This window comes from Tachypleus tridentatus, chromosome 1, assembly GCF_004210375.1.
Source record: "Tachypleus tridentatus isolate NWPU-2018 chromosome 1, ASM421037v1, whole genome shotgun sequence".
In the NCBI taxonomy this organism is placed as follows: domain Eukaryota; kingdom Metazoa; phylum Arthropoda; class Merostomata; order Xiphosura; family Limulidae; genus Tachypleus; species Tachypleus tridentatus.
Genome location: NC_134825.1, coordinates 136,551,418 through 136,563,546, shown reverse-complemented (window position 1 = coordinate 136,563,546; position 12,129 = coordinate 136,551,418).

Sequence of the window (12,129 nt, the reverse complement as noted above, 5' to 3'; positions counted from 1 at the left end):
GCAGACGTGACAAGGCAGCTTACAAATAAAGCAGCCAACTTTGTCTACTTCTCTTTGGCAGCAGACGAGTCAACTGACATCAGTTCAAAAGCACTGCTACTAGTTTGATATCACAGAGGAACTAATCGGCATGGGTTCTATGAAGGATCAGACAACAGTATGACTGTGTTGTAATGTTTCGTTGGATTTCACGAAACTGGTAAGTGTGAAAACTGATGGAGCACCAGCCATGACTGGAGAAAGTAGCGGGCTGGTATCACTGTTGATGAAGCATTGAGGAAAGCAGAACAGACAGTTGGTGAAGTTGCACTGTATTATTCACCAACAGAACCTGTGCAGTAAAGAACTTGTTTTTCAGGCACTGATGGCATTAGTGATGAAAACCATAATTTCATCAACTCACGAGGGCTCAATCACCGTCAGTTTCGAAGTCTTCTTGAAGAAATTGATTCAGACTATCGTGACCTTGTGTATCACTGTGAAGTACGCTGGCTGAGTGGAGGGAAGATGCTCAGAAGATTCTGAAAGTTGATTGATGAGGTGATAGAATTTCTCAGAAGTAAGAACAAAGACACAGAAGTGATTTCCATGACTGATCCAGCATGGCAAGCTGATTTGACCTGTCTGGTCGACATGACACAACACTTGAATGATCTGAATTTGAAGTTGCGAGGCAAAAATCAGCTTGTCTGTCAACTTGCAAATCACGTCTCTGCTTTCAGGACAAAGTTGCAGTTGTTCTGGTAGCAAGCAGCATCAGGCAACTTCGTGCACTTTCCCACTTGTCAGTCACAGCTACAGCAGAATCAGGGCATTGACACACAAGTTTATGTTGGGAAGCTAGATACCTTGATTCAATCTTTCAACTCACGGTTTCATGACTTTGACCAATGCAGATTGTTGATGAAACTTTTTGCTGATCCGTTCAGTGTATCAGTGGATGAATTGTCAGCATAATATCAGCTCATACTTACTAATCTCCATGCATCTGATGAACTGCGTGCTATTTACTGAGAGAACAGTTTGCTTGACTTTTACAAAACGTTGCCTGATACATTTACTAATCTGAAAGAGAATGTACTTGTCCACACCAGCATGTTTGGCAGCACATACTGCTGCGAACAGGTTTTCTCGCACATGAAACTAAACAAAAACAACACTCGCAATCAGCTGACTGATGATCATTTGGAAGCAGTCTTGCGTCTTTCAACGTCAAACATCAAGCCGGACATTTCTAAGATCGTATATGATATGCAGCACTATCTATCGCATTGACTTTGTGACAGTTGACGTATCATAACATTTCTTAGAACAATGTGCAAACTCTTTGATGTAATAGTTATTTGTGTGTATTTAAATGTGATATTCATCTTGTGTGAAACAGTTGTGGGACGATTTTAATCTTCACTTTTTTGTGGCCCCCAATGGTTACGAGAAGTCTGTTTGTGGCCCCTGACTATTTTGTTTGTTTGTTTTGGAATTTCGCACAAAGCTACTCTAGGGCTATCTGTGCTAGCCGTCCCTAATTTTGCAGTGTAAGACTAGAGGGAAGGCAGCTAGTCATTACCACCCACCGCCAACTCTTGGGCTACTCTTTTTACCAAAGAAAAGTGGGATTGACCGTCACATTATAACGCCCCCACGGCTGGGAGGGCGAGCATGTTTGGCGAGACGCGGGCTCAAACCCGCGACCCTCGGATTACGAGTCGCGCGCCTTACGCGCTTGGCCATGCCGGGCCAGCCCCTGACTAAAAAGGTTTGTGCACCACTGCTATAAACCATACAAAACTCACTACCCACAACAGCATTTAAAATTCCTAAATCAGTACACAAATACCCAAATATGGAAACACTAACGATAAACTCCATTAGCCAGAGTCAAGGGATAAAGATAAGTTAGATATTCAGTTAAAATTCAAACAAACCAAGTTCGAGCAAACCTGTTTCGAGGCCGAAAGGGGGAAGAATACTCCTGTATCGATGAAGAGAGAGAGAGAAACTATAATAAATATCACATATATACACACACACAATATATGTAATTTATTAAATACAATACATTGTCAAAGAATTATACAATTTTAAAAAGTCAAGATAATATATAACAGTTAATACAAATAACCTTATGTTAAATACACAGCACGTGAAGTTGCTTAAACTCAAATGTTATTTTTTCGTTATCTTTTTGGTTTAACATAATCCATTATTACATACCTGAGATATTCTTCAAACGTTGGGATAGGTTTTAAAGGAAATACACAAATTTTTCGATTAGGATTTCTAGCCAACTGACAAATATAACAAGTTTTACAAAAGTGGGAAAACATTTTGCCTGATATTTGGAGGCCCGGTATGTCCAGGTGGTTAAGGTACTCGACCCATAATCCAAGGGTCGCGGGTTCGAAATCCCGTCACATCAAAAATGATCGCTCTTTAAGTCGTGTGGGAGTAATAATGTGACGGTCAATTCCACTATTCATTAGTAAAAGAGTAGCCCTAGAGTTGGCAGTGGCTAGTGATGACTAGCTGTTTTCTCTCTAATCTTACATTGTTATATTAGGGATGGCTAGCACAGATAGCTCTCATGTAGCTTTGCGCAAAATTCAAAACAAACCAAGCCTAATTTTTGGTCAAAAGAAATGTCTAAATTTGTCACACATCTTGTTGACTCCTAGATGACCTTCCATGGGAAGTTTTTAGCCAAATTTCAATATTTGCGAATTATGTGCTTTTGGAACAACGATTTGATAAACTGCAACCTCGTCCTCGATTTTCTCACGAGTACGTTATTTTTGTAAAAATAACCCTTTAGGTTTTTCCGATTCATTCTTTGAGAGTGCATATTTAAATAGTGAAGAGAACAGTGGATTCTGTTTTTTTGTCATGTATCAGATTGCTTTTAGTAAACGGAACTTCACGAGGTGAACCAGATCCCTCACGTTCATCATTGTCGCTTATCAAAGACATGTCAGTCGGACAGAAATTCACAAAATCTGTGTCGAACTCAAAAAATGTATGTGACAAATCCATAATGTCATCCTCTGAACAAGTGTCTATCATTTCCTTTTGGCTTAATTTCTTAGCTTAAGCTCGAGTTACAGTACACGAGGGAAAAACTTCTGGAGTTCTCAACAAGATCATCCTAGGTTCAAACTGATCATCTCGCTACTCATTTTGGACACAAATGCACTGGGTGTTACTTCCTTTATTCTTTTTCAATACCAACAATCATGCATAACATGGCCACGCTTTTTACAAAAATAGCAGACAGGCTTTGATGGTTTTAATAACGTTTTATCATGACACTATGAAGATTTCGAACTAGAAGAGTTGGATTTTTTATAAGAATCCTCAACTTTAGTGAATTAACCTCCTGCATCACTTAGTTAGCATTAGAATTAGAATGTAGAGAATATAGCTTCAAACACTGTCTCTCCCTGGATTGAGAAGTCTCTTGAATAATCCTATAACAAAATTAAAACAATATGCAAAAGACTACATTCACCAAGAAGTTTTGGTAATTCTAGTCTAGTGTCCAAAGAATGCAAATGGGATGAACTACTTGTCCATTATCGTCATTGGTTGCCCTGTTGCTTTGAGATTTCTTTACAAGTGAAGTGAATATACAGTAAACTCTATTCTTGTTCATTATCTGGAAGTTGTACTGGCTTTAACCCTCTTTTTCTCAAAAGATTGACTTATCACTTGCAAGTTTTTTCCTCATTGCTCGTTCTCTCACAGGTATGCTTCGAAAGATGATTATGAGAGCCTTTGACGTGAACCATCTCTTTCTCTTCAATTTTGTAAATAACGTAATTGATTATTTTCAGCATAATGTATAGCTCTTTGAAGTTTATGTTTCCTTGTGATGAAAATTGTTCAGCAGTATCTTCACAGTGTGAGGAAATATGGTTTTATCAGTATTTTCACCATAGACGTTTATATATTTATTTATCAGTTCCATTAGATATATTTTTACTATCAATCCCCCAGGAGATCTCATAGTGATATTGGTAGTTTAATATGGCAAATTGTGAAATAACATAACGTTATGGGATAACATAGGATCTATTGGCCCATCGTGGTTGTTCAATTCTCTAAACTAAACTAAAACAATTAATAAAAAATTAAAACCAGCCCTTATCATTCATATACTTATCAAGCATCCTCTTAAACATACATAAATTTACTGCGCCAACCTCATCCAAAAGAAATCTACTCAAAAGGCAAACTATCATATTAGAAAAATAAAACTGTCTGAGATGATGATCTCTACATTGCCAAAATTTATGTTTTTGTCCTCTAATTCCACTAATCCCACTATCATGTAAGGAAAAAAGATGATACATCAAAATTACTAATTCCCTTTACAATTTTAAACACTTCAATTAAATCCTCTCTACCTCTTCTGTTTCAACAGAAAACAATTTGAAAAATTTCAATCTTTCCTTGTATGAGAACCTATTCATCCCAAACACCATTCTAGTACCCCTCCTCTAAACCCTTTCCAGAAGCTTAATGTTTTTCCTGAAGTAAGGAACCAAAGATGAAATTTAATATTTCAAATATGGTCTAACTAGTAATCTATACAATAAAGTTGTTGCTTCTTTAGACTTATATTCAATGTTTATGTGAATACAACCTAAACTCCTGTATTCTCTACCACTAGCAACATCACTCTGCTTGGATGGCTTTAAAAACCGAGATCCCTTTTTTCATGAGACTAATAAGTTTATTACCATCAAAATTATATTTATAAGCCAAATTATGATAAAGCTCATACATTATTTTGCATTTATTATAATTAAAACCCATTTATAATTAATTTGCGCAACTCACTAAATGATCTAAATCCTTTTATAAATCAGTAGCATTCTATTTGCAGATAGCAACATCCAAATTCTTAATATCATCTTCAAACTTTAGTAATTTATTGACTATTCCATCATTTATATTATTAATGTAAATAAAGAATGATCAAAGGCCTTAATACTAAGCCATGAGGTACCTCCTTGTGACATTAATCCAGTTTGAATAAACTCGATCTGTCCAGCTTGCTATCTTTTATCACACAGCTATGGATATAATTTTTTACAAGTTTTTATGCAATACCTAGTCAAATGCTTTCTTAAAATCCAGGTGCACTAAATGTACACTCATCTCCATTGCCAGTAAATTTTTTAAAGAATGTCTAATGATTTATAAAGCAAGATTTCCCTTAGTGAAACTGTTTTGAATATCCAATAAAATTCTAAACTTTGTTAAATGACTGCAAAGCATCTTTTATCAGACTAAAACTCTTCCCACGGCTGATGTGAGACTAATGTGCCTATAGTTACTGGAACAATTTTTATTAACTCCCTCGAAAAGAGGAGTTACAATCCTCTGGTACTAACTCCCGATTCAAGGACTGACAAAAACACTGACAAGTGGCTCACATCTCCATTTCTTTAGCCTCCTTCAAAGCTATTTTGGAAATCTTATCTGGCGTAGGAGACTTATCATTCTTAAAACTTCTCAATTTTTTCTTATCCAGCTCAGAATAAATGCAATCATTTTGTTTTCATATATCAGTTGTTCAAGATACGGAACACCGCTTAAAACTTCATTAGTAAAACTGAAGACAGCAAACTTTAACTGAGCCATCTCATAATCATCAGATACGAACCTTTCTTTATTATCCCCCAATAGTCCTCACCCATTCTAGCATTTTGTTTACCTTTAATGTATTTAGAAATTTTTACTGTTAATTCTTACATTTGCAGCCAACCTTTTTACATAAATCTCTTTTGATGCCTTACCTTCTCTTTTACCAACTTTCTTGATCTTCTTTAATCTTATAAATATTCTAAAATAGTAGTCAATTTTAATTTCTTGAGTTTAGAATCCTTTTCTTTAATTTTATATTTTATACTCTTTGTGAACAAAGCTGTTTTTCTTGTAGCTATCCTTTTCTTTTGCAAGGAATATTTTTACCTTGAATACTTATAAACTTATGATTAAACATTTTCCACATTTGATCAGTGTCGCCAAATAATGCAGCTGCACAATTCACAACACATAATTCTTTTTGCATCCTTTCACAATTTGCTATTTAAAATTTGTAACAAAAATATCATTATTCCTCATCTTCATACGCAGCAAAACATTAATTCTAACAGAGTAATGATCACATGCACTCAGATGTTCCCCAATTTTCCCCCTCTTGATCATTTCAATATTTGAGGTTAATAATAAATTTTAAATAGCGTTATTTCTGATACATCCCTCAAATTACTGGTTGGTTTATCTTCCTTTACAAACATAAGAATATTCGTTTGCTTCTAATCGACGAGGATGTACTTTGTGTTAAGCAGAGATTAACTAGTGTTGTAACATGTTTAATAGTTGAGTGCATTTTTGAGTAAGATGGTTTTTATGCCATTTTCACTAAATGCTTTGTTTTATTGCTATTGTGGTTATTTCACGTGTAACTAAGTGTTGCGAGTGTATTTTGCATTTGATGTTTGTTTATTTATGTGTATGTACAGGAAAAATAGATGTGAATATTATTTTATTTTGTTCAGTACAGTTACATAGTTTAGGCCATAGTTGTCCATATCAAGAGCAATATGCCTTTTAAAAACATTTTGAAAGCGTTCTTTGAATTTTTCAACTTTTTGTACGTTTGTGTAGGCAGTTTTGTTGTAGACTAGCGTGGGGCAGGTTTGTGTGCTATATGAATATATGTGTGTCTTTTAAGCTGATTCCAGAAGTGTTGTAGGTTATCTTTTTAATTTAGTTTAACGTTAAAGAAGTCTCGTTTTAATTGTTTAATTTCATTCTTTATTTTATTTCTTATTGTTTATGTTTCGGTCTCTTATGTTTATGTACAGTTTATCTAGTTTGTATCTTCCTTTAATCATGTCTGTTATACCTGTATGTGTGTTTTTTGTGCTGTAGTGTTGATACTTGTTGTGGCTAGCTAGTGCTCTTTCTGTTGCTTCTGTAAAACACTCATGCCACCCCTCCACCCACTCCAATGGGACAGCGGTATGTCTTCGGATTTACAAACTTACAATGCTGGAAACTGGATTTCGATTATCATGGTAAACAGAGCACAAATTTGCCATTGTTTAGCTTTGTGCTTAACTTCAAACAAAAACACTCACTTATTCGTTTACAATATTCATCAATATCAGACAGTCGCGAGGCGCTAGTTGTGACGCCATTTGATAGAAGCTCGTCCAATAAATTTGTCTGTTTAGGTAATGTTGAAACCAGACGTTTTTAGGGTTTTATGGTGAATGAATTAAAATGCAATAGAGTGGTAAATAAACGTGATCAGCCAGAAGATGAGTTAGTGTCTCAGTATAGTTAGTGCTTCAAAGAACATTGTGACCATGACCTAAAGTTAATTATCATAGTTAGCTGGTCTTCAAATTGTTCAACTTTTGGTAAGCAGAAATAGAGCTGAAAGCTATAGAAGATCTAGCTTAAGATTCAAAAACATGAAATTGTTTTTTCTTGTAAAGTGCTTGAACTTAAAATGTAAAGGATTCGTGATGCCAGTATAAAGAGGGAGTTAGAAGTAAGGATACAAAATGGAGGTATTTTATAATACGCGTATTAATGCCATCTCTGCGTTTTTCAAGGAGAAAGGAGCGTGAGACAGCAAATTATATTGTTTATGATTATTGTTGTGTTTATTTTTCATTTATCATTTCCTTCTGTCACTTAGTTTATCTGCAATTTTTATTGCATAAAAAAATCTAACTAATCTTCTGCATAGTCATTCACGATGTGAGTAAATATATATGTGTGTATGATGAAACTTACACTAACTTTCCTAGTTGTGACGTACAGATACAAGTAAGGAAGCAGAGGAGTTGGTAAATTTATGATCACATGAAGTTTTACTGTCGTGACTTACTCTGTGAATAAATACACTGTCACAAGATAGTTTATAAATGGTATTAATTATTGCTGTTTGTCATTTGATGTTGAAAGATATTACTTGAATACTGTAATCGCTGCACTTTTGTTTTATAATTAGTTTTTTTCTTTTTGGTTCTTTTCCCCTGGTTCCATTATTATTGATATATTAATATTGTTGTAAAGTCCTGGCCAGGCATTTGTTTATCAACTGTATTGAATTTATTTCTAAGTGTTGTTATTATGAAAACATTGTGTTTTTGTTGTTGAGCCCTGATTGTAGTGGAGCATTCATTTTAGACCATTTACATTGAGATACTCGAGTCCTGGTTAAAATCAGTAATTTAGGATCAGTTTAGCATTACTGACAAGTGCACATTTTATGATAACTCTACATCATGCTACAGGGCTAAAAAGGTTTGTAGTGTTAATGCTCTCTAATTGTATTGATTGTGTGTTTGTTGTTAAATTTGTTAAATATAAAACTATGTAACAGACTAGCTGTTCTGTGCCCACCATGTGTACCAAAATACAAGCAATATAAACGCTGGGGAACATGTATTGAAAATACACTACATGGCCAAAAGTATGTGGACACCCGACCATCACACCTACATGTGCTTGTTGAACACCTCATTCCAAAACCATGGGCGTTAATATGGAGTTGGTCCCCTTTGCTGCTATAACAACCTCCACTCTTCTGCGAAGACTTTTCATTATATTTTGGAACATGGCTGCGGAGATTCGCTCCTATTCAGCCACAAAAGCATTAGTGAGGTCGGGCATTGATGTCGGGCGAGAAGGCCTGACTCGCAGTCGGCGTTCCAATTCACCCCAAAGGTGTTCGATGGGGTTGAGGTCAGGGCTCTGTGCAGGCTAGTCAAAGCTCTTCCACACCAACCTCGGCAAACCATGTCTTTATGGACCTTGCTTTGTGGACGGGGGCATTGTGATGCTGAAACTAAAAAAGGGTATTGTCCAAACTGTTACCACAAAGTCGGAAACACACAATTCTCTAGAATGTCACTGTATGCTGTAGCATCAAGATTTCCCTTTACTGGAAATAAAGAGCCTAGCCCAGACCATTATTCCTCCTCCACAAAACTTTACAGTTGGCACTATGCATTCAGGTAGGTAGCGTTCCGTCAGACTGCCAGATAGTGAAGCGTGATTTACTACTCCAGAGAATGCGTTTCCACTACACCAGACTCCAATGGCAGTGTGCTTTACACCACTCTAGCTGATGCTTGGCATTACACATGATGATCGTAGGCTTGTGTGCGGCTGCTCTGCCATGGAAACCCATTTCGTGAAGCTCTCGACGAAAGTTCTTGTGCTGACATTGCTTCCAGAGGCAGTTTGGAACTTGGTAGTGAGTGTTACAACAATAGATGATATTTACGCGCTTCAACACTCGTCGGTAGATTGAGTAGCTTTGAAAATTTCATTACTCAGGCCACAAAAGCAAAGTTTGAAGAGAAAAACGGGTCTTTTCCATTTACTTTAGGCATAAGCAATTTGGAAATAACAGTTTCTGCCCAGGAACAAGAAAAAGTAAAATTTAGTTACATAGTGTAATCTTATTACAGTAAAACCTGTCTAAGGCGGAATCGTATGGGACCAAATAAAATTTCCAGCTTAGACAGTGAACATGCATTTCCTTAATTATATATAATTTTGGAGCGGAAGGTTATTCTTGCTTGACTCAAGAGAAGTAAGAGGTTTGTGAATAAAGTTATTATACTGTTTATGCTATATTTATTAGAAAAATAACAACAATAAACATTCAAAATATACATAAGTACATAAAATATTAATCATATTTATTTGAAAAGTGTCCAATTTCAAATGTTTCATTTTTTTAATAGTCTTTCTCATGCGGTTAAAAGGAAATGCCAATTCTACGGCCTTTTCATGAAGTACATTTTCCCCCTTCATTTTTGCATATAATTTGATGGCATTAATATCACTTAACACTTGCGATGAAGTAGGAATTTTTGTTTTCTCACAATCTTTTCCATTTTGTTCATCTTCTGAATCTCTCACACTGTTACCATCTTACGATTCTATTATAGATTTTAAATAAATTTCATCAGTTTCTGTTAAAGCATTCTTGTCAACATCTACAAAACTTTCCGCATTCACAAACCATCTGCATTATTCTTCTCAATCAGATTTTGGATTTCACTAGAATCATCATAACAAACAACTTCTCCACAATCTCCGCTATTATCAAGAATAAATCCACAGTCTCAAAAGCACTTTATTATGTATTCATCTTTTACGCATATTATTGCAAACATGGATGACTGTAAGAGAGCATCTGAAATGACCATGGAAATTGACGTATTATATGCAATTGCATTTTTAAGTCATTCAATTAAATGCGTAAAAGATCAACATCAGTTCTACAGTACAACAATGTACAACATCAGTTCTACAGTTCTGTATAATGGAATTATACAATGTATAAAACTGATGTTGTACGTGAAGGTAGAAAGAGTAAACGAACATTTGAAAGTTGAACTTTGGGGTGACAGTTTGTACTATCTAGGAAAAGTAGAATATTCGTATTTTCTTGTCCCATTCTTTTGTTTAATTCAACTACAAAAATAATGATGGCAGTAAAAGAACGGACTATATTTAACCAATTTGTTACTTACTGTAACAAAATGTCCAAAAATGATTAATATTTAAGCAAATTATTAATTAAAAAGAATTTATTAATATTTCAAGAAATTATTAATTAAATAAAAAATTAATATTTAATCAAAAATATTGTTTTCGCCTTATGCAGGTTCTAATTCTACCCTACTCGTTGATGGATGAGGTAGGTGAAAGATAGCTTTCTGTCCGCGTTATGCAGGTTCCGCCAAATGGAGGGCCTTCTATAAGAGAAATTGATTTGTTTTGTTTTGAATTTCGCGCAAAACTACACGAGGGCTATCGGCGCTAGTCGTCCCTAATTTAACAGTGTAATACTAGAAAGAAGACAGCTAGTCATTACCACCCACCACCAACTCTTGGGCTACTCTTTTACCAACGAATAGTGGGATTGACCGTACATTATAACGCCCCCATGTCTGAAAGGGCGAGCATGTTTGGTGTGACGGGAATTCGAAACCGCGACCCTTGGATTGCGAGTCGAGTGCCTTAACCACCTGGCCATGCCGGGCCGTAAGAGAAATCATTAGATAATGCTGCAAAATTTTGATATATCTGGTTTGTACAAGTTTCCGCCTTATTCAGTTTCTAGCTTAGACGGGTTTTACTGTAATTATAAAAATGAAAGTTTACTTTAGATGGGTCACTCTTTCAGTCTATTGCTGATGCAACCAAGCCAAGTTGATAAACCTTGACCATTGTGTAAAGTCAAGTGATGTGTTCATCTGAGACTGAAAAAAGTAATGCTTTCATTTCTACAAAACTAACAGAAAACCCAGAAATTCTATTTCCCTCTTTCACAATTTCACTATGTATACTATAACGTTTAAACTTATTAATTCACCAAGTACCACAATAATATAGCAGTATGTCTGTGGACTTACAATGCTAGAGACTGGGTTTTGATTTCCATACAGTGGTGGACATAGAACAAATGGTCTATTGTATAGCTTTGTGCTTAAGTTCAAACAAACAAAGAAATATTTCATCAAATACATTTTTAACAATTGTGTGAAATAGCATTTTCTATTTTTTTATGTTTATCATTCATTTAATATATCCTTCTTTCATTTAGTTTATCTATGAATTTTTAGTTACATCAAAATGCAAACTCAGCCTCTGGCTAATAGCTTGTATTTTAGGTAAATATGTGTGTATGACGAAACTGACACCAGCTTCCATAGCGGTGATAAAAATATACTCTTATGGTAGCAGAATACTATTTAAATATATTATCACTTGAGGTATGCTCTCGTGGCCTATTCAGTGAATAAATACCCTACCGAAAGCTTCATTAAGAGAAGAAAGAGTAACGGAATACTTTATGAATTATAGAGTTACTGAGTTTTTGCTGCACATCACTAAATATTTATTAAAATTGAAAGTTATTTTTGGAATATTGTGTTGCTATATATTTTTAACTCTTTTTTTTTTTTTTCTTTCTGGTAATTTTTTCCGATTCCATTACTTCTAAATAAAATTAATATTCATGGCACGTGTTCGTTAAATGTGTTTTAGAAATTCTTGAATTTATTTATAAATGTGTTATAT